Source organism: Octopus sinensis, linkage group LG6 (assembly GCF_006345805.1).
Source record: "Octopus sinensis linkage group LG6, ASM634580v1, whole genome shotgun sequence".
Taxonomy (NCBI): Eukaryota; Metazoa; Mollusca; class Cephalopoda; order Octopoda; family Octopodidae; genus Octopus; species Octopus sinensis.
The window spans coordinates 1616356-1638855 of record NC_043002.1 but is presented as its reverse complement, the minus strand read 5'-3'; the positions used below and the strand labels follow the sequence as shown (position 1 = coordinate 1638855).

The following is a 22500-nucleotide window of genomic DNA, read 5'->3' as shown; positions in this document are numbered from 1 at the left end:
CATCCTTTCGGGGTCGATAAATAAAGTACCAGTTACGCAGTGGGGTCGATGTAATCGACTTAATCCGTTTGTCTGTCCTTGTTTGTCCTCTCTGTGTTTAGCCCCTTGTGGGTAACTAAAGAAATATTATCTACTCCGAAAGGCAAAGTGGACCTCGGCGGAATTTGAACTCAGAACATAAAGACAAGCATATTTCCCGGACTATTAACAATTCTGCTTGCTCGTCGCCTTTATATCAGAAGTTATACTAACAGAAACGAGAGATGTATCTATCTTTTAATCAATGAAATTCGATTGAAACCTCTAATATTGCTCTGAGGAAACCCGAAAGATGAGCAACGATGTTAGAGAGACTAAAGTTTTAATAAATTGGATTATCCAATTCGTTTCAATTCTTGGTTCAAGGCCAGCAGTTTCGGGCGTGGGGCTCATTCGATTAAATCGACCCCGAAAGGATGAAAGACAACGTCGACCTCGGCAGAATTTGAACTCAGAACGTAAAGACAGTCAAAATAACTATTTCTTTACTGCCCACAAGGAGCTAAACACAGAGAGGACACACAAGGACAGACAAACGGATTAATGCCAATGGACGATTTAGATGATATTAAGGACTCAATACTTGACTGGGACTATCTTTTATCTATCTCGAAAGGGACAATGGCAAAGTTGACCTGTTCAGGATTTGAACTTAGACACTTTCCCATCCCCAAAAGCAACATGAAACGAAGTGTTTTGCTCAAGAACACAACTCGCCGCACGGTCTCGGAATCGAACACACCATCCGGCGGTCGTGAGTGGTACAGTCCACTTGGCCATGCGCCTTCACACACACACACACACACACACACACATACACACACACACACACACACACACGCTCATATATATATATATATATGTATATATATATACATACATACATACATTCACATACATACATACATACATACATACATACATACATACATACATACATACATACATACATACATACATACATACACACATATATACAGACAGACAGACATATATGTAACGGGCTACTTTCAGTTTCTGCCAAACCCTCTCACAAGATCAGTACAGGGCTATAGTAGACGATGCTTACTTATGGTGCCACGCAGTGGAAGTGAACCCAAAACCATAGCAGACAGCAACACCTTCTGTAACGGAAGAGAATTTTTTTCCGACGCTTCAACGATCTGTCATCTCAGTTAGCGTCACGTGACAATCAAGTAATTGGCGGAATAAACAAGCTTCACAGTCGAGAAGAATTAATTGATTACATTGTCGTTACTGTTAAAGAGAATGTAATAAATAACGTTAATAAACGAAATAATGGGAAATTATCGAAAAAGCAGCTGGATGTGATAATATGTCCGGGAATAATAAAAGCAAAATAGCTTGAGGAGTCTCCAAGTCTCTGGTTGAGATTCGCAAAGATCAACTCACAGGAAAAAGTGTGACGTTTATCGTCAAGTTGATCCATTAACCATTTCCTAATCTGTGAACAGATTATTGTACTTATTAGTGACACAAAGAGGGGGGGGTGAACTGGCCATGACAAAATGGTGGTGGTGGTGGTGGTGGTGGTGGTGGTGGTGGTGGTGGTGGTGGGGAGTTAATTTCAAGAAAATTCTGTCAATGGACCAAAATTTGATTGTAGCACTGATCTGAAAATCGTTACGCACACAGACACACAAACTCACACACAATCACACACATACTCGTTCGCATATGTGCAAGTATAACAAATACGCGTACACACAACACACAAGTGTATGGATGCACACGCATTCACATACACATGCACAGAAAAATATACGTCACACAATAAAGGGAAATACATTAGCAATAAAAGCTATTGATTTCCTGTTAAATAGGCATAAAGTAATTTTGATAATTGCTTTTAGTTATAATAGGCGGACATTTTAAATTTAAACCCACCAATCAATGAATACTTAACTTTCACTATTCACCATTTCTTTTGCTTGTTGAATGCGTGCGATTGCGTCCATTCCCTTCTCACACAACACCACACAACACCACGCACATAGCTGCACATTTGAATGCATAAACATAACGTATGCGTACACACACACACATACATACATATATTTATATCTATATCTGTATATATATATACACATACATATATACATACATACACATGTATACATATATTATTATATATATATATATGTTCGTGTGCGTGTGTGTGTGTGTGTGTGTGTATGTATATATATATCGATATTTCAAAGCGTGTGTGTTTTGTATGTGCATCCATTACCTTCTACGAAGGAAACTTTGAGAGTGTCTTCTAAATTTCAGCTTGCTTGCGTTCATCACAATGATGAAGGTGAGCAAGTCGAAACCTGGTTTACACCTCCCCCACACACCCACACACACACACAAACACACACATATTAATGCTCGTATATCAATTATTTGATGGGACAAGTTATGAAGTAACTAAAGGACCGAGAGTTTCCAGCATTGACTCTTGTCAAAAAACTTCATTGACTATAACAACTGTAACAGCTGCCGAAAAAATATGTACGTATATACCCAGGTTTTGAGTCTTATTTTCTTTCATACAGACTACACACACACACACATATATATATGTATATATATATATATATATAATATATATATATATATATATATATATATACATATTGGTGAATTGAAGAAATTTTAATTTCAATATCCGCACCAACGCACGGTTGCAACGCCAGATGGTTGACCTCCAACGTGCTGTTCACTGCTGTGATTTTCTACTAGGTATCGGTTAACTATTAATCTACTACAAGATATTCATCTTTCTATTCACATAATATATATATATATATATATATATATTTCTTTCTTTTACTGCCCACAAGGGACTACACACAGAGGCGGCAAACAAAAGGATTAAGTCGATTATATCGACCTCAGTGGGTAACTGGTACTGATTTAATCGACCCCGCAAAGATATATATATATACATATATATATGTATATATATATCATGATGATAATAATAATAATAATAATAATAATAATAATAATAATAATAATAATAATAATAATAATGCAGTACCAGGCAGTGGCTCTCATGGCTTCTGATCTTAACTGATTGGAAGTGTTATCATGTACATTGTTTTGTCTTGGTATAAAAGATGGGCTACAGCAAATATTCTGCTCAATACCACAGATTTGCTTGTCAGTTGTTTGACCTTAACCAGTTGAGCATGTCCCTTAGTGGCTGACGATATGTGCATCTCTGATCACGAGCAGAAGTAGTGGGGGAGCATCATAGCCATGTGTTGAGAGGATTCTTTAGGGTTTGAATAGTTCACCTCTGGAACATGGGTGGTTCTTTCAACATCCTTAAACAACCCTTATTCAGGGACCGTTTGAGCGGGATGGGCTACTCAACCTGAAGAAATTTCTAACTGGGCCCCACCTGCAAGGTTATGTGCTGTTTATCTTGATATGAGATCACCATGTCGCGCACATATGGTTGTGATGCATGTGCCTGGTGTACCTTTATCAGACGGGTAGTCATGATGGGTATATTGGGCTTCGTATATTTTACCCCAGTGTCACTTTGATGGCATGAACTGCTCTCTCACTCAATAATAATAATACTAATAATTTGAGGGAATATTATTCCTAACTTACAAGGAAATACTAAATACTAAATACTAAATACTAAATCAAATTTCACACACATATATATATGCATATATATATTTATATATATGTATGTATATAGATATATATTTATATATATGTATGTATATAGATATATATGCATATATATATATACATTTATATATATATATATACATATATATATATATAATTTATATATATATATATATATATACATATTCATATATATATATATATACATATTCATATATATATATATATTATATACATTATATATATATATATATACCTATTCATATATATATATATATATACACACACACATATATTACACACACACACATATATATATATATATATATATATATATGTAATATCATATATATTTATATATATATATGTCTGTATATACATAGATATATGTGTCTGTGTCGTGTGTGTATAATATATATAGACACGGGTATGACTGTGTGATAAGAAATTTGCTTCGCAATCACAGTTTCTTCTACTGTAGCCTCGGGTTGACCAAAGCCTTGTGAATAGATTTGTTAGACGGAAATTGAAAGAATCCCATCGTGTACCTTTGTGTATAACATATATATGTGCGTGAGTATTTGCATATCTGTGTCTGTGTTTGTCCCCCAACCGCTTGATAACTGGTGTCGGTGTGTTTTCGGCAAGGGACACCGATAGAATAAGTATAGGTTTAAAAAGAGCAAGTGTTGGGTTCGATTCATTCGAGTAGAAAATTTTCAAGGCGGTGCTCCAGTATGACCGCAGTCTAATTACTGAAACAAGTAAAAAAATGAAAGATATGTACATATGTGTGTGTGTTTGTAGTGTGTGAATATGAGTATGTGTGTGTAACCCAGTATGAAGAGATGAATACGCAGATATCTCGAAGGTCATTTAATGATAGAGCAACACATAGTCTTCAATTTGAACAATATACTATTTTGTGCTAATGAACTAAGTTAATTCCTTAATTACACCAAATGTTTATTAAATGATTTCAGAAGTGTATTTTAAAAACATTGCCATAAACATGTCGCTTACGATCACAAAACAAGTCTGTTAGTTTCTCAACAGTTTCATTTGCAGTTGAGCTCTGATCTGTTTTATGCGAATTAATTCATTATGTATGGGTGAATAAGGTGATATGAATATAACCTTTTGAGCGTTTCTACACACACACATATATATATATATAACTCTGTGTGTGTGTCTGTTTTGTGTATTACACTTTCTGTGGATATTGTGAGATGCAAAGGAACAAGATGTTATAAAGATACTGTGTTAGTCAATTAAGCCCAATTTCGTTTAAATATTTACCTTCTCGAAAATCTATAAGAATGTATCTACTGCATCTGAAAATTAATCATACACAATATGCTACTGAATATAGCAAAATCAAAGGAGCTTCCTTTGGAGGTAGAAATACTTGCAATTTATGTGCAAAAGGAAAAAATGGGACATTATTTGCAGAAACCCTCTCATTAATAAATAATCGAAAACTATTATAGTATTTCGACGCACAGCATACAAAGCGTTTAACTGGTTTGCCTAAAGCGTATCACGGAATGGAGTATTACTTCCTTAAACAATGTATTTCAGATCCATTGTATATGATTTCAACCACAACCGCTGAAGAAAATTGAAAAACTCACGCCCGACATAGTAATAAGCAGACGTTCTCCAATGTGGATATATATTTATATTGTATTCCAACTGGGATAATGAGCCATCATGCACGAATGAGATAAGAAGTGGCTGTTCGGCTGCATTTGAGAGATTATAAAACCCCAACAAACATTGCACAATTGAAAATCATTTGAGTGGGCGAAAGATAATGTTTTTTTTTTATATTTCCGTAAAATATTTGCAAAAGTATTTTTACATCTACTCCTATCATTGATAATACCACGAAAATTTAGATATCTCAACTTGAATTTTAGAATTTAGAATTCTATTGAAATAATATTTTATACCTTTTAACTTTTGTACTGAATACGTTCCAAAATTGTTCAACCGAACACCAAGAGTCAAAAGAATAACATATTTATTCAGTGTCATTACGTTCTAGCAGATTAAATCTCAGAGTCTCTGAGTCTCCTTCCGTCAATGTACCACGTATGGTCATAACATACACCGTGAAAAGGGAAGAAGTGTTCTCCGAAGCCTAAATACAAAAGCTTTTAGGTATCCACGTTCGTGTTTGCCGCAACGTATTGTGAATGGCTGTATAGGTTTTTGTTTGAATGTTTGGCAGACTTCAACACTCATCAAATATTTTGTTTGATCTTCCAGTGTCTCCTGTGTTACCTTTCTATTTTAATCGATCACACCCTCTTTGTAGGATGTAAAGTAGGAACGGGGAAGCCATCCAACTAACATATACATCAGTTAATATTATGAAGAGCAATTACATTACAAACATTTCTAATATTCCTGATAATGTCACATTTAATTGATTTATTTTTTTGCTTCAGAAAATTGTTTGCTAGTTTTATATTTCTTGGATAGCAAATGACTTTCTCTGCGAACCCGATAAAATTGAAATTAATTCGGGGTGGTTTTATCACAATCTATTTTCTACCCCTTTAACTTCAAAGACGAAAGTAATATATTTGGTTGTTGTCTATTTCTTAATTCTTGTTCTTCCCAATCAATATAAAGTGAGTTTATTTCGGTTTCTTTGCGGCAATTCTAAACATTTTTGTTCCAAACTCTTTCCGTTCTCATTTTTAGCGCAATTTATGTTCTTGCAGGTATTATGATTGGTAAGCATAATACTTATTCTATCGCTCTCTTTTGCCGAACCGTTAAGTTACGGAGATGTAAACATACCAACATCGGTTGTCAAGCGATGGTGGGGAACAAACACATACACACGAACATATACACATACATAATTGTATATATATATATATATATAAGTATGTATGTATGTATGTATGTATATATATACGACAGGCTGTATGTATGTATGTATGTATGTATGTATGTATGTGTATATATACGACTAGCTACTTTCATTATATATATATATAGATAGATAGATAGATAGATAGATAGATAGATAGATATGAATGTATGTATATATGTATATATATGTGTGTGTGTGTATGAACGTATGTATGTATGCATGTATGTATATGTCTTACATGGATAACTTGTGAGGGAATGTCCTAATTAATTTGAGACTCCATCACATTGAAAGCCAGTTGCAGATCGACATCACTTGTAGTTAATGAGTGACGGTAGTCGTCGTCGTGGCATACATTGAATTCAGCCGAATGTGAGACAAGAAAATAATATGGAAACGAGTCGAACAATAAATTGTGTGATTGTAAAGATCTTATGATTTCATTATTGTTCTCCATTGCAGACGAGAAAACAGTGGAAAAGAAGAGAGAATGAGTTTATAATGATAGTATTTCTAATTGTGGTAATTAACTATTGTGAACTAAATTGGAATTTATGAAATTGAAAAGAATTCTCAATATTGTAATGCAGATGTATTTCTCTCTCATTTACAATTCGACTTTATTGATTCGTTATTATTTATTGATTCTATTCTAAGAAAAAATAATTGAAAACAACACATTTGCAACAACAACAACAACAATAATAATAATTCTTTCTGCTATAGGCACAAGGGCTGAATTTTTTTAGGTCCGGGAAGATTTTTATCGTACGGGCTAAATATTCGACCATCTCGCAGCATTATACTTATAATTGATGATAATAATAATAATAATAATAATAATAATAATAATAATAATAATAAGAAGAAGAAGAAGAAGAAGAAGAAGAAGAAGAGAAGAAGAAGAAGAAGAAGAAGAAGACGAAGAAGAAGAAGAAGAAGAAGAAGAAGAAGAAGAAGAAGAAGAAGAAGAAGAAGAAGAAGAAGAAGTGACAACATTGGTGATCAGAGCATCGGGGCGCAATCCCATTGAAACTTCAAAACTTCTTAAGGCAACTGGAAATCCCATGCCAGATTGATGTCTTGTCAAAAGCAACCTTATTGGGCACAGGACACACCTTAAGGAAAGTATTATCTGTCTGAGGTCCTTTTTGTTACTTGACAGATGACTAAAGATACCGGTCCGGTTTTACCTACTCTGTATTACGAAGGAAAAAGATTATTATAAATACGAAAGAAAAATCAACACATGTCCATGGGCGGTGTTTTGTCAAAAAGTAAACGCTGTAAAGACGAACTCATAACAAAACCCACCAAAAAAAAAAAACAACGATGAACAGATAACATGAATACTATGAATTGGTTGATTTATGATTTACACACACACACTACTATGCCACGCTCCTCCAAAAACATACAGGAATAAACTCAAACAGTAAATAGAATAACACAGCGGGTGGCAAACAACATGGAAGTGTGAGAGCAAGCTGCTGGGGAAAATAGATTCAATTTGAAACTGTGAAGAAGCAGGAATTAATAATCTGCGAAAACAACGAGAGAAAAGTATGTTTTAATGTAAGCCATCTCTAGAAAACGAAAGATGTTTCTATATGGAGTATATATATACATATATATATATATATATAATATATATATATATATATATATATATATATATATATATATGTATAATAGCTTACCTCGGATGCGCCGCTGCAGCAACATGTGCGTGGAAATGTAAACACATGGACTGCAAACCTGTGAGTAAAATTTAAAATTTAAAATCTTAATTACCTATGCATCCATATTTATACAATTCCTTTTTATATACGCACATAACTGCACATAACTCTCGGTTTCTCGCTTATACGTCAATAATAATTATAAATACGAAAAAAAATCAATACTTGATCGTGGGCGGTGTTCTGTCAAAAAGTAAACGCTGTAAAGACAAACCCATAACAAAACCGACCAAAACAAAGAACGATAGACAGATAACCATGAATACTATGAAATGGTCGATTTATGATTGACACACGCTACTCTGCAACACTCCTTCAAAAACAACACAAGTTAAAAACCAGAAAATTTGAGGGGTAGGAAGAAGACTTCTCCTGGTAGCTTCCCAAAGATAGTTGCAGCAAATAATAGCAATAAGACATGGTCATGGTTGCGGAAAGGAAGGTTGAAAAGGGGAGCAGAAAGTTTGTTAGTAACACCACAAGATCAAGCATTAAAGATTAATTGGATAAAAGCCAAGATAGACAACAACTATGTAGATGATACAAATCAAAAACGGAAAGCGTTACTCATATATTAAGTGAATGTAGCATGCTGGCTCAGAAAGAATACAAGAAAAGACATGACAATCTAGGGAGAGTAATCCAATGGTAGTTATGTACAAGGTTAGGATTTGAACATACTGAGAAATGGTATGAACATGGACGTAGTAAAGTACTGGAAAGTACTAGAAAGATATAAGACTTTAACATTCAGACTGACAGAGATAAAAAGGAAATAATTATAATAATAAGTTCGTGATATGAACAATGGTTTCATCCACTCTATTGCAGATGCGGCACAGCGGAGACACTTGCTCATTCCTAATGTCCAGCTTCCAGTTCGTGGTAAAAGCCTGGTCTTGTGCTGCCACTGTAGGGCTCTCGATCTCTTTATTTTAGTGTTCCTTTCTTCATCCAATACGACCTCTTTTTTTTTGTAAAATAATAATAATAATAATAATAATAATAATAATAATAACAATAATGATAATAATGATAACAATAATAATAATAATAATGATAGTAATGACAACAATAATAATAATAATAATGATAACAATAATAATAATAATAATAATAATAATAATGATAATAATGATAACAATAATAATAATAATAATAATAATAATAATAATGGAAAAAATAGGTGAGATTAGATGAAGAAAGGAACACTAAAAAAGAGACCAAGAAAATTTATCAGAGGCAGAAACATATTCAAAAGAATTCCAAGTACAACAATTTCCGGAATTAGATTAACATAGAACAAACGCATAAAAAGCAGAACACATAAAAACCATTGCTAGAAACACGGATTTAATTAATATTATCGGCAAATGGCAGGAAAAAACCACTTCGTGGTAAATACCCAAAAAGTGCTAAGAATGTGGTTTGTGCTCTCTGGCCTAAATTTAGAGACAGCAGGGTTTATCATACAAAACCAGGATCAATGCCTACCTGTAAGAAGCTTTCAAGACAGCATCTTAAAGAACGGCAGAAGCCCCAAAATGTTGGGTGAGCAAATGACCACCTGAAACCATTAATTATATATTTCTTCACGTGTTGCTTTCTTGTATCTTCAGAGGATCTCAGTGCGCAGAAGAGAGCTGCACAGAATATCTCCTGGGTAATTTTTATAAAGACCTAGACCCACCCCATCAAAGAGACTGGTGAGAGCTTAAACAAGATGAGCAAATGTAAAGATCTTGAAATAGAAATTGGTAAATTACGGAAGCTCAAGTCTAGAACAATATCTGTGATTGTAACCGCGTTAGTAATAATAGAAAAATTGCGTATCGCAAATCCTAAAGAGTCCCAAAATGGAAGAAATTCAAAAACTGGTACTCATGGGGACTACTCATGTCCCACAATAAATACTTTCTATATAGTTCCAAAATCTGTTCTCAAATATTATCAAAAGCACATTTTCCCAAACAGTACGTCTCATGAATCCAAGGTTTCACAATTAAAACATGTGACCCTCTCACCGAACTAATTTCCTCCTCCTAAACATGTCAATTATCAACTAACCTAGCCATAATACCCTTTTGAACTTTATAACGTACTCTCGCTCAGTGTGTCGGGGTAAGACTTGGACTCAGCTCGTTCAAACACATAGCAAAATCCAAATATCATTATCATCATCATAACAACAACAATGTTAAAAAGTGTGGTTCCAAATGTTGTCTCTAGGCCAGCAATTTTAAGGGTGACCTGAAATTTTGAGGGAGGGGGGTGGTCGATTACATCAACTCTAGTTTTCGAGTGGTGCTTTATCAACCACTAAAGAATGAAAGGCAAAGTCGGCCTCGGAATCTAGTTTATGTTTTAATCTAGCTTGCGTGATCTAAATTGTTTCAATCCTATCTCGACATTCCAGTGTGTCTGACATCTTTGAACTAACATGCAATATATATTTCTTTATTGCCCACAAGGGGCTAAACATAGAGGAGACAAACAAGGGCAGACAAAGGGATTAAGTCGATTATATCGACCCCAGTGCGGAACTGGAACTTTATTTATCGACCCCGAAAGGATGAAAGGCAAAGTCGACCTCGGCGGAATTTGAACTTAGAGCGCAACGGCAGACGAAATACGGCTACGCATTTCGCCCGGCGTGCCAACGTTTCTGCCAGCTCGCCGCCTGCTAACATGCATTATAATTAAACTAAACGATGTTTTCCCCCTTTTAAATGGGGGGAATTTCAAATACAGTGTAGGAACTATTTCTTTTATTACCCACCAGAGGCTAATACAATGTAGGATCACTTCATCTCCACCTATCGTTTATCTTATGCTACATACATGCTACGATCTTCTTTATCCAATTAAGTTGTCTTTTACTAAGTTTGCAGAATTTCTTTTGTGACGAACTTTGTCCCACGTCGGTTAACGTCAATCAATATTTTAATATAATACGAAGGTTAAAATCATCCAAAAATCAAAAATTTCATTTTTATGAAATTTTCTACTTTTCTGAATAAGATACAAATTTTTGTGAGGATTCTCAATACATAAATATAAGACTATATTCATATTTGTTTTGTGCTTCTCCTCTGTTACCGGCTGAGAAAAATTTGAATTGTTTGCTGAAAGAATATATTTCAAATAACTGGAAATCATAAAGAGAGTTGGTCTTAACAAAACTGACAAAAACTAGATTTCCTGTTTTTTTTTTCTTTTTTCTTTTTTAAGTGGCGAAAACTGGCAAGTTGATAAAGAAAGTACAAAATGGCGAATTTTATTAGTTCTTTTTCTTCAGAGTCGCGCGACATTTCATTCAGTTTTTTTCATTTTATAACAAACTTTAATGAAGTGAATGGCTAACAATAGAATACATTTTACATTGTATGTGCCGTGTCCCGCATTCAATTCTTGTCGAAGTCCCTGAGAATTTGGCTGAATAAATGAAGGTAATGCTTTCCTATAAATATGACAGACCTGAATCTAAAATATAAAACAAAACAGCAAAAGCAAGATAAACAATAAGTATTCATGAGTTACCACAAAGCGAGGAACTGTGGAGTGTCAGCAAGGGAGCAGCTATGTGATATGTTTATTTGCTAGAAATCATACTTAAATCGCTTAAGCTGTAGTAGAGCATCCAGTGGGCATGCGTTACTTGGGAGAACGAGCATGACACGTCTTGACCACATCGTTATGCCTGCATCTACATTCATCAGGCAATACACAACGATCATTTTAGCTCTGTCTTTTATTTCAGTTTCAAATAATTCGTAACAATGTTAGTTCATGAAGGATAAAATTCTTGTCCTTATAACTGATGCCAATATACTACAACATAGAAGGCGGCGCGCTGGCACAATCGTTAGCACGCCGACCAAAATGCTTGGCGGCATTTCGTCTGTCTTTGTGTTCTGAGTTCAAATTCCGTCGATGTCGGCATGGCCTGTGATCCTTGTGGGGTCGTTAATGTAGCACCAGTTGAACAGTGGGGTCGGTTTAATCGAATCACCAGCCTCCACCCAAATTGCTAGCCTTGTACCAAAATCTGAAATCAAATAATCCGGGTTTGCTCTCACCCATTCTTCTCACTTGTGCAGTTTTCACTTTTGCCGCCGTTACTCTCCTCTGTATTAATGCAGATTTCATATTCGATTATACAGGTTATCAGGTGGATCCTCGTCCATTTGTATGTTGTCATCAGCACTGTAAGATTCCTGTCTCCACTATTATGGTGTGGTGGTATTCCGAATCTTATTATTGTCTATTGTGCTATCGCTGACACGTCTACCTTGACAGTAATTCGAACTCGTATCTATTACGTAACTGACGATGACTTCAACTGAGAACTCGTACGACTACTACTACTACTACTACTACTACTATTACTACTACTACTACTACTGTATTTCTTTATTTGGCCACACGAGGTCTAACACAGGGGGACAAACAAGGACAGACAAAACACAGAAGTAGGGAAAAATAAAAACGAATGAAAAGAATGGGAATCAAAAATGAAAAACTGGAACGACGTTAACTCGAACCCCGCACTCCAGATAATATCATTGAACATGTTTTTGAACAGTTATTTTATTTTTGTATTTTTTTTTGTCCTTGCTGTGTGTTGCTTGTGTAGAATATTCAGTATTATTTTGGGGGCTTTGTTTTGCTGTTTGTGTTAGTAATATTTTTGTCTGCGTTCGTATCTGCTCTGTGTTTATTTTTGGCTCTTTACTACCACTGACTTTCTTTTATTGGTCAGACGAGGGGGTGGGGCTAACATAAGAGAAGACAGCATATGGTGGGGACAGTAAAAAATGATGAATTAGATAAAATTATTAATGAAATGAAGCCGTCCGTCCCCCACCACCGCGCGACTTCATTGAACCTGTTAATACAACTTTTTTTAAAAACATTATTTGTAACAGTTCTATATTTAAGAGATGAGGAATTATGTACATTATTTAAATTATTTACATTCGACGGATATTTGTCCTCATCTTGAAATCAAATAACATGCACCATGTATGGATTCAGGACATCCGTATACCGCAAGCCGACATTTACTGGACGATACTTCAACTTCAATTCCCACCATCCATACAGTGTAAAAAGAGAGATTTCTCAGTGCCGAAAACATCGTGCAAAGAATATAAGTAGGGATCGTGATACACACCACGAAGAAATGATCAAGCTCAGTAACAATCTATTAAGGAACAACTACCCCAAAAGTATACTCTCCACTCCAATTATGAAGAAGTGAGAGGATGAGGCCAATAAACTGTCCACAGTCTGTCTACCTTTTGTGAAAGGCTTCTCCGAAAAGATACAAAAGATATGCGGCCCATATGACATCAGGACAGTATTCAAGATTAATACAACACTTCGCAAATATTTCCTTCGAGTAAAACCACCAATAGAAGAGAATATGACCAAAGACTGTGTGTACTCCATCCCATGCAGCTGTGGTAGGTTTTTACAAAGGCGAAACATGCCGCCCCCTCAAAATAAGCGTAGACGAACATCGCAAAGCTGTGACACGAGATATTGAAAAATCGGGTATAGCTGATCATGTATGATCCCTTGTGGGATGAAGTTGAAATAATAGACAGAGAACACCACTGGAAAATATGAAAACTAAAAGAAGCGGCACATATGCTAGGACACAACAACCTCCTAAGCAGACTGAGTGCAGATATGAGCAACATATGGGAACCGGTATTAAGGAAGGATAGAAAAATATTAGATTTATAATCCCTAAAATTCACTCCATAATTGCCCACGGGTATATGGCGTAGTGGTTAAGAGCTCGGGCTACTAATCCCAAGATTCCGAGGTCTACTCCAAGCAATGGCCTGAATAACAACAATAATAATAACATCGAAAAATATCTTAGGAATGAGGACCCAGGTTCGAAATTTCCCCAAGACCCCTGAAGAAGGCTGGAGGGTATATCAGCCGAAACGTTGTGTTAACAACAAACAAGATGAGGACAAATATCCATCGAATGTAAATAACGAATATATTATTTTTAACAGTTTAAAACATTATTTGCAACAGTTAACTTACATCTTTCCGAAAAAAGTGTATGTTAAATTTCTTTAACAGTCCAAGATAGCCTACCTGTTTTGGTATTATGCTGGTGTCAATTTTCTTGACCCCAGTACTCAAAATTCTCCTCATAATCCTTCACTCTCAAAAGACACTCTGGGTCTGCCACCGCACAATGAATGTGCCCAGGCAATCCCCCAACTTCTGTTGTATTCACTTTTATCGCTTTGTCTCCCGAGTCTATCTCATTATAAAGTTTTTCATTTTGTCCGTTGTACAATATAACATATTTTTCCTCACAGGGCAGGGGTGAGGCTCCTGTGTGCTTGTGCTTGTCTTTGTGGGACATGGAGTGGGTTGGTGTCTGTAGGGGGAGGTTAGGGTAGGGTAGGTGTGGTTGCGATTCGTGTGAATGTGGGATGGGGGGTCATCATTTTCAAAGTGTGCTTTTTCCTTCTCTTTCTTCTTTTTTTACCATCCGCTTCCTATCCTTTATTTTCCTCGTTCACCTCCTCTTCCTCGGTGCTGGTACCGGTTTTCATCGGCAGTGAAGTCGCGATTTCCTTCCAGCTCTCGGGTTTCTCTTTAGTCTTCACGAGTGGCGGAGGACAGTCTGCTCTAATGTAGCCTTTAGGGTCACATTTGTAGCATCGCAGGATCCTGCCTGCCACTCTGATCCTGAGTGTCACTTCTTCGGCAGTGATTGTCTTGACCATGTCCTCAAGGTCTCCGGGGCCGCCTAGACTATCATATCTTGGATCTGCCTTTACCAGATCTTATAGGGCGTTCTGGTGGCCTGGAGGATCACTACCTTCTCTTCCGTGCCCAGTAGTATGACAGCTGTTGGCCAGGCTATATCAATTTCTGGCAGTATATCTTCTACCCTAAACGTGGAAGCACGTCTCCGAAGGTATATAGGTAGTAGCATCACTTCATCTGTTTTTAAGTTGCCGACTGAAGCCTAGCAAGAGCTAACTCCCGGAACTGCACCTCCAGCGTTCCAAACTTTCTTCCTCTGGCAAGGTAAGGAATCCCTTGCCAGATTGGTTTTAATGCCTTTTCGACTTGTGGGGTCGACATGACTTCAATTGTCCTGTGTATAATGCTATTTTTTTCTTTTTTCGCTTTTAAAAATTCTTTGGGCGACACACTTTTACGTCGTTCCCCTCCTTTTCTAAGTATTTCTTTGAATCTACTCAACTCCTTCAGACACAAGCCTTCATTTTTATCTTTCACCGCTTTTGCATAATTCTTCACTGCCATTGTTTCGGCCATTCTCTTCAGACTCTTAACCAGCTCCTCCTCCTCAGACAACGTAAAGTCTGAAGAGGAGGAACTCAAACCTTCGTATTCCATTACGAAGGGACAAACCTACAACGTTCCCCCTTCAAACAAGGCGGGGACGTCGACAATACCACCGCAAGACGGCAGAACACACGTGGTCCACACAAAAATAGCCGATCAACAGCAATCAAAAAGAGGAAGACTACTGATACTGAATTTCCTTATCGGCCACACAGGGCCTAACATAGAGGGGAAAAAAACAAGGACGGGAAAAAACCCGCAAAAGTTGGGAAAAAGAAAATGAAATGAAAAGAATGGAAATGATAAAAGAAACGGTAGAAAGACGTCAACTCGAAACCCTACACACCAGATAAGGTCATTGAACATTTTTAGAAAGAGATTTTAAACAGTTATTTTATTTTTGTCTCCTTATTTTTGTTGTGTGTTACTTGTGTTGTATTGTTGTATATTCACTTTTTTGTGACATCTTTTCCTTTTTGCTGTCTGCGTTTGTAATGTATTTTGTCTGTGTTCGTATCTGTTCTTCTGCATCCATTTTTAAGCTTTTTGTGTTTGTCGGACGAAGAGAACGAAAACGTTTTGTTTTCCTCTTCCTCTCTGCAACTGACCATTCCTCCTCACTTACCTCAGTACATGTGAACGGTCAACCTCCCTCCGACGCGCAATTCTCCTTCTCCACTATCCTCTCCGCCTCTTACTGCTTCTCTTCCTACTCACCTACAGCGTCCTCGTTCGGCTTCTCTTGCTGTACCTTTAATTCATCCTGTTTTTTTTTCTTTGTATTTCAGGCTGAATGGTGTGGGGCATGTTTTCCTCCTGTGCCATTTCAGTCCGCACTCGAAACATCTTAAGATGCTGCCCTGGACCGAGACTCTAAGGTTTGTCTCATCCTGTAGAATTATAAATTCTGGAATTTCCTCCACTTCTGGAATGTCTTGAATTGTCTCCCGAAGACTCCCACCACACCAGTTCTGCATTTATTTCTCCTCGGACTCCAGTAGTGTCACCTTCTCCTTGGTATTGGATCAAGTGTGTGCCAAAAGCCAGGCCGATCTAATTTCAGGTGGATAAACTTATATTGCGATTTTTGCGGTTCTTTTGCCAAGGTATGAAAGTAAAAGGCAGCTCGTTCGTCTGCTGGGTGATTGCGGAATCATCTCTGGTGTCATATTTTACCTCCACGGTACCGAATTTCTTTCCTCTTTTCATGAATACCACCTTGTACAATATAGTTTTAGGGCTTTTTTCAATTTCTTCAGTAGACGCTATCTTTATTTTCTTTATTTTAAGAGATAGTGTTCCATAAATTATTGTTCTTTTTCTTGTTACTTCTGTGGTTTCTAGGGGGTGGGGATAGCTAATCTCACGTTTGCTCTCTCTCTCTCTCCCCACAGAATTGATTGAAATTTTCCCACGGCCTCTCGCCTGATGTTGTATCTTTTTTGCTTTTCACCAACCGCTGCAGTATAATTTTCCACACTTTCTAGCGATTCGCTTTCATATTCCGAGTCAACGCTCTCCAGGAGCTCCAACACTCCGTACAAATCACTAGTCATTGGGGGGGGGCTAGTTCTGGGTGAATTGTAAACATAATACTGATATCATTTGGATAATATTGGTGGAATATTTTCCACATGGTACAAATAATGTATCTATCACGGCGGCCTAGCAGAGAATAGAGCTTCAGCTGTTTAAGTCGAGCCCAATAATCAAGTCCCATCATTCCATTTATTTATTTTTTTTGTGATTGATCTTTGTGGTGCTTCTATCTTCATTATGTCTTGTTTTTTTATAGGGATACCACAATGGGCAACAGTATTCGAGGTGGGGCCTAGCGAATGTGGAGAAGAGAAGGGTAATGATTTCATGATCCCTAGATTGGAAAGTTCTGAGGATCCATGAACACATTCTGCGGGCAACACTGACTTTTTTGTTGATGTGCACATTCCAGCTAAGGTTGATGTCGACAATTACACCTAAGTCTCTAATGTTATCTGACGGTTCAAGAAGGTCTCCCGACAATAGTATATATGGTTGTTCGAGTGTGCCCTCTCTTCCAAAATGGATGAGCTCAAATTTTCCTTCGTTCAACTGCATATTATTTTTTGTGCCCACTGGGTTACTGTGCATAGGTCCGATTGAAGCATTGTTAGATCATATGCTCCCTTAATGACTTTCTGGAGCTTAGAGTCATCTGCAAATATTTTAATGGTGCTATGTTCAATAGAATCTGCAATGTCATTGATATAGACAATAAAAAGAAGTGCACCCAGCACAGTACCCTGCGGAACTCCGCTGATGACTTTTGCTGGTTTTGAGGGGATACCATCAACCACAACATGCTGGGTTCTGTTTGTTAGGAAATACCCAAATCATTGAAGTAGCTTTCCACCGACTCCAGCGTTGGATAGTTTCCTTAACAGTATATTGTGGTCGACTCTGTCAAAGGCCTTGCTGAAACCAAGGTATATGACATCCGGGTCGGAGTTCTCACTTAGTTCATTTAAGATGTCATCAAAGTGGTGGAGGAGCTGTGTTAGACAGTCGCTCTCGCCACGAAAGCCATACTGGTTGCAAGTTAGAAGATGATTTTGCTCTCGTTTTATTTTTGGCACCAATCGGTTTAACGAGGCAAAATTTCAGTTGAAACGAGGACATTGTCAGACCAACTCATTATAGCTAAGCTAAATTTGATTGGGTTCGATTATCTGTCCAACAAACTGTAATGAATTAGCACATATTACTCAACAAACATTTTACATGTAGTTGGGATTACAGTTAATTAGGAGACATTACATGACCAACACATTAAACTAATCACATTAAACTTGATTAAAACAGTTTCATTAACGAACCCATTGCAGTTGATTAGAGTTGATCCCCTGACCAACGCGCTACACTAAATTAGAAGAGATTGTTAGATCGATGCATTGAGGGAGTCACTCTACACTTGGTTAAGAGATGTTCATTGGTCAACATAGTACTGGTGATTGGGATTAAATTGCTTGACCAACACACAGTAGTTGGTTGGGTGAAATACTTACACAAACACTGTAGAGCGTCTTATTCAAATATCCATAGTTTGTGATACACCATTTTCTCTTTGACATCCCAAGATATTAAACACCTAATTATTAAACACCTAAAATCCCAATTAGCGAAAACATTCTATAATTCCTTTCCCCTTTCACAAAAATTATTATCACTACTGTATTGCACAATGACTCATCTGTAACGAAGATTAACTTATCTAATGAAACGAAATCAATATTGTAACTGCTACCTATGGAAGGGATCAAACGTATGTTTTACATCTATACAGGGAAATTATGGAAAAGCATTTTATATTTAAATAATCATTATTGGGTACTCCAACAAATAGAAGTACAGCAAAAGAGTACCGAATATGTTACCTGCCTCTTCTTTCATGTTTAGCAAAACACTTGCAGGTAAATGATCCACATTTCTTATGATTGGTCAACTATTGGCTAACATCGTTACTGCCAAAGTTCAACACACACTGGGTTCATGTTACCAATGAAATATATGCAACTTACTTCCCATTTTGTTTTTTTCGAAAAAGTTATCATAGATCTGCAACTGTTGGTAGATTGTAAGCGTGTGGGAGTTATCTGGCTTCAGTTTCAGCGAAACTTACTGTTGATTGTTTTACATCTTTATGATACGGTTCATTGTTTTCCTGTAAGATCTTTACATCAGAGCCAGATTATACTGAAAAAGAGATATTGAAAGAAATTTCTTCAAATTATATGATCAGTTGGGAATCAATGTTTTAGAAGTAACTTTTCTCGCACATTTCTTTTTTTATATTTGTAACAATAAAATGTTAGAAACTTGCAATATTATGTTACGATAGAGGAAACAAATTGTTTCTTACTTTTTATGATATTATTAAGCTCTCGCCGAAAGCAACATCGAAGGAAATAATTATATTAACATAGAAATCATCGAGATGTATACAAACTGCAGACGAGCTGGGTTATCGCCTGGCGGGTGAAAAATAACGATCGATATAAAATCACAGAATATTCGGTCCATTGTATTTTTTCTTAACATAATCGAAGAGTGGGTATTCGAAAGAAACAAGTTAAATAAGTTCGGATTTCGTAGAGACGCTGTTATTTCGCCATCGCCAATTTAGCTGAAGACTTGTGATTTAATATTACAATATACAGCAGTGTTAATTCTCTGCTTAAAACCTCACTTATATTTTATAGTTTATATTCGTCTTTATGGAAGAGCGATGTGTGCGAAAAAAAAAAAAACTAGGCTGGAACTTCGGTCTTATAGGTACAGCGACAGAAAACCTTTTTATATTCTATGCGGCACTATATACTTTCACTATATACTCTTCCTATATCGAGGAATGCTAATGACACTTCAAATACTGAGTGTGACCATGCAGGTATACCTGGGTTTCAGTTGACCATTGCCACACTTGTGCTCGTGATATCAGGGATCTACACTTGCAAAGTTCGTCTCAAAGATACTGCCCTGCACAGATATTTTCCTTCAAAACAGGCCATCATACGAGCAAGTTTTTTCCTCATTATGCCACTCAAATTATCTTAATGAAAGGCAAGGCCAAATACTGTTTGGGACAACTGACATCAAAATGCGGGGATTAGTACGGTAACACATTTCATCCAATTCTGTCAAACTGTCAGTCTGGCTTGGTATTTTATTTATTGACCTAGAGAGATTAAAAGGTAGCACATACATACGTACATGCATATATGCATACGTACGTACATACATACATACATACATACATACATACATACATACATACATACATACATACATACATACATACATACATACATACACACTGGTAGAATATCCCAGTGAAGGCCTCAATAAAATGTAAACACAACACACCTGATATAATGATTTGGGATACAGAAGAGAAACTGTGGATATTTGTGGGAATCAGCTGCACAGTGGATGTTAACATAAAGCTGAAGATCAGGGAAGAAGGGAATACCTACGCTGAACTATTGAGAAATATGCAGTTATTTATCCAGATTACGTATATATTTTTTGTATGTGTGTGTATAACAGAGAGAGTGATGTCTAAGTGGCACTCACTCTCTCTCTCTCTCTCTCTCTCTCTCTCTCTCACGCGCACACACAAGCACACATACATACAAAAATGATGTATGCCTATTTATTTATGGATGTACGTGTACATGATAACACACCCCTTCGCTCGCGCTCTCTCTTTCCTTCTCTCTCTCTCTTCTCTCTCTCTCTCTCTCTCTCTCACATACACACACACGTCCATTTCCCCTGATGTTTGATACTGTATGTATATATATCTGTGTGTGTGTGTGGTAAGTGAAAGACACAAGATGGAATACATGAGGTTTTTTTTATTATTAATCACGACAATTGTTTCGGCACATCTCGCATCGATCCCTCACGGATGCGTCTCATCGGGTGATAAATAAACACAACTCGTTAAACTAGCAGTTACACAACGTATCTTTTCATTTCGTAGAAAAAAAAAGCAGCAAAACAACGGGAATAACTTCATTTACATAAATCAAAAATAAATCACGGATGCAAAAAAGAAACGAACACGCAATACAGTGAGAAAAGTATTAAAAATAACCGTTAACTGTTATGGATGTATAAAGACCTTCACCCAAGCCGCGTGAGGCGTGTACACTCGCTCATACAAGAATCCGTGAAAAAACGTGTGGTGTGGCGCACTCATGATCACGAAGCGTACTTGGCGCTTATAAGAATGGGGAGCTTAAAGCTAAACTTCATTCATACTTCAACGTAAATTATGTTGACAGATACTCAAATTCATTCCCACTGCATTGTGCGGAAGTATATTTATATGCGTGTAGGCATCTTGAAAGTCTTTCAGAAATTCTATTAATCATCTTCTCATTAGTCCACAGAATAGACAGAGATTCCTCAAAGCAGAATCTGCATCTCCTGGAAATGTTATTGTATGGCTTTGCATGCCTTACTATGGACCAAGTTATGTTGTAGTTAATTTTACCTTCTTTCAGTCGCCATATAAAATCAGCCGACAGTGTCAAGATAGTTTACACTATGATAATCCGTTCCCATAGTAATGTTTAGTCCTAATTAAAATAGAAAAATCCAAAGAATTTTCTCCTATGCCTTTCTATTTGTACTTTACTACTTCTGTTCATAAAAAAAGGTGTCATCTCTATATAGACCCCCTGTTACTTTTGGAAAGGAAGACTGGATTAAATGTATATACATGCTCATATACCGATAATGCATATAAGCAGATACACCTATAAGCGTAAATATATGCAGTACATGCAACACACACACACACGCACACACACACACACACACACACACACACACACACACACACACACATATATATATAAATACATATATATGCATATATATGTAATTTATATATCTCTCTCTATATAAACGGCAGTTTGTCTGTGTGTCTGTCAGGTTGTACCCTCACTCTGACCACGGCTTTCAACCGATTCTGATGAAACTTGACACACACATAGCCCAATGTCATAATTCAAAACTAACGCAGCGAAAATTTTGAAAAGTTCCCCCAGTTCTGAAAAAAAATCGATAAATTCGACATGGGGTCGAGAATCAGAAACCCAAACCACAGACCGTCTAGGGGACGCAACTCCACCTTTTTTAACTCTCAAAAAAATTTACCATCATTTTTTTTCCATTTTTTGGCTATTTTTTGGCTATAACTCTCTAAAAATGCTTTATAGTCATTTCCCTTACAAACCTGAGCAACGCCGGGCGATACTG

General features: G+C 36.6%; 1 long non-coding RNA gene across 1 annotated transcript; it reads left to right on the top strand.

Annotated features, from left to right (window-relative positions):
• The first annotated feature begins 14684 nt into the window (after nucleotides 1-14684).
• Nucleotides 14685-21708, top strand: LOC118763696. Its single transcript, XR_004999453.1, has 3 exons — nucleotides 14685-14694; nucleotides 14739-14741; nucleotides 21573-21708. It is a non-coding gene; the product is annotated as an uncharacterized LOC118763696 (long non-coding RNA).
• The last annotated feature ends 792 nt before the right edge of the window (nucleotides 21709-22500 follow it).